Raw genomic sequence first — 2,635 nt, 5'->3', positions numbered from 1 at the left:
CCTTATCAATCTAAACAAAAGTCGTAGAATATGTTAAACTAAGAACATCGATAAAAAGAACGCCCAAATCTGACTTCGTATGAAGAAGTTATGATTTTTCTAAGATTCGGCTTAGCAGTGCACAGCCTGAAACTCGAATTTTAGTTCGAGCGGTTTTTGGCTTACGCAACGTAAATGAGAGTTGAAGATCTCATTAATAGGAAATCAACGGTAAAAAGACAGACAAAAACAGAGTCCGTATGTAGAAGTTATTAATTTTACGCAGACGTTTAACAGTATAATCTCCTTGTACTGTTAAATTTAAGATCGATCGAGAATTGGCTGACGGTGTCAAAATGAAAGTTGTAGATCTTATTATTACCTACGCGTGGATATAAAGAACGTCAAAAACGGAGGTCGTATGTGAAAGTTACGGATTTTAGAAGTCGGAAGTGTGTTGTGCGAAAATGGGTGATGTGGCACAATCTTGGCCATTGCTTTCTCCCCAAGGCTTGCCACCAGATGGTGACATGTGGCACCAAGTTCAGCCACATTTCACCCTATAAATACCACCTCTCCCACCCTCATTTTCTTCACACCTTTTCCATTCTTTCTTCTCTTTACTCTCTCTCTCTCTCTCTAGAACCTCTCTCTAGCCCCGAAATCCCCCGAAAAGCCTAGGGAACCTCCCTAGCACGAGGCGGAAGCCCCGGAGTGCTCGAAGGCTCCGAGAAGAAGAGCTTTTCGGCTCGGGAACGCTGCTCCAAGCAAAGCCCGGTTTTCTATAAAACCCGCTGTAAGTGAGCTACGCCTACGCTATTTTTAATATAGCTTTTATTTAATTATAGTAACGTTATTAGGAACTTATAATAAATACTTGGGCTATTATTATGGGTTATATAAGTATTTTTTTGACGCTTATATAATAATAATAATAATAATAGCTAGACTATTAATTAGTCTCGACGAATAATAAACTAAACTCTAGTGGTAATAATACTAGGTTTCGTCGAAGAAAATTCTTTTTAAGAAGCGAAGCGCTGTCTGAGTTCGGAATCACCACCTTTTCAGGTGAGTGCATATTTACTTTCAACTTATACATAGATATGAAGTATTTAATATAAATTACGTGCTATTTGTGCATATTATCTGAATACTTGCTATCTATGCTGGATGAACGTTTTATACATGTTTTCAAAGATTTAAACTGTATATGTATTTTATATCTACAAAATGTGTTGGGTAAAACATGGGTAGATGTAATAGTTGCTGTGTGACAAAATAAAATAATGAGAGGCCTCGTTATAGATGTTATTGATGATCCAGTCATCTAGCGGAGTATAGATGACGACCACGGACTATTCTAGACAGTCCAGTGGAACACTAGCAGGCTCGCAACCTGTAGGTGTTTATTTGAACTGTGTGTTTATTTGAACTGTGTGCTCACCAGATGTACTCCATCCCCCACATGGTTGCCTATTAGGACATTTATTGCTGAGGAATCCCCTTAGTAGTAGTGTCCGTCCCGATGATGATCCTTAGGCTAGGTCCCTTATGATAGGTGTTTAGGGACGTAAAGTGAGGATAACGGGAACGGATAATCGGGTTATTGTTGATTGATGAAATTAATAAACTATTTATTTGTGGGTTGAAAACCCTATGTGCTCACCAGGCTCCCAAGCCTGACCCACTCAGTTTTATGTATTACAGGTAGTGGCGCTTGAGCATATATATGATGTTTGGACGAGGGATTACGGATATAGGCCTGTAGATATGAAATAATGTAGTAAGGCTTGTATTGTACTGTTTATGCTTTTGATCTGTACGAACATGACATCCCAAGTCTTTTAATGAAATACATTTCTATGGAAATGCTTTTGATAAATCTTTATCATATTATTGTTTTGGGACAAATTCCGCAACACTTTTATTTAAAATGTTACTCTGATTTTTAAACAAAGCATAAACAAACCGGTCTTTTCTGGCCGTGATTTTGGGGATGTCACACAAATCCCATTTTGTGTTATTGTTTGAAATGCATTTTAGCACTTTTGGAAGGGCTTTACGAACTAAAAATCCAAAACTAAATCAAATCAGTTCAAAAATTTCCAAACTTTACATTTCAGTTCTAACTATAATGTAGAACCCTCTTGTAATTTTTTATAATTTTTAAATATGTTTAACCATTTTCCCACCATTTAATTCCTTGAAAACATCATAAAATCGTGAAAAATAACAAACATTTAATAAAACTTACCAATCTTTTTGTAAAACTGTTATATAAGGTATATAAACTGGGAAAAATACTCAAATTGATTTTCAAACAGTTTAACCCGATTTTGTGATTTTTTGGGTATTTATTATAGAAAAAATCAAAATAAATAGGAATTTGTTTATAAAACTCTCAAAAAATTTTGTTCCAATGTTATTTAACATATATAAGCTGGCAAAAATATCAAAGCTAGTTTTCAAATAATTTAACTATTTTTCTTTGTTTTATTAATTTAAATAAGCATTAATTCGTGAAAAATTATTAAACAGTAGGTAAAATTCGCTAAACCTTTTATTTATTTTATATATATATATATATATATATATATATATATATATGTAATATAAGATATTTTGATGAAGTTTTGTAATTTTTTGATAATTG

General features: G+C 34.0%; 1 long non-coding RNA gene across 1 annotated transcript; it reads left to right on the top strand.

Annotated features, from left to right (window-relative positions):
- The first annotated feature begins 590 nt into the window (after positions 1–590).
- On the top strand, positions 591–1,827 carry LOC145100649 (uncharacterized). Its single transcript, XR_013705181.1, has 3 exons — positions 591–775; positions 983–1,050; positions 1,690–1,827. It is a non-coding gene; the product is annotated as an uncharacterized LOC145100649 (long non-coding RNA).
- The last annotated feature ends 808 nt before the right edge of the window (positions 1,828–2,635 follow it).

Source organism: Lactuca serriola, chromosome 4 (genome assembly GCF_051521515.1).
Source record: "Lactuca serriola cultivar US96UC23 chromosome 4, Lser_US96UC23_V15, whole genome shotgun sequence".
In the NCBI taxonomy this organism is placed as follows: Eukaryota; Viridiplantae; Streptophyta; class Magnoliopsida; order Asterales; family Asteraceae; genus Lactuca; species Lactuca serriola.
Note: the sequence above shows the minus strand (reverse complement) of the source record. Positions and strands in the feature narration are given on the sequence as shown.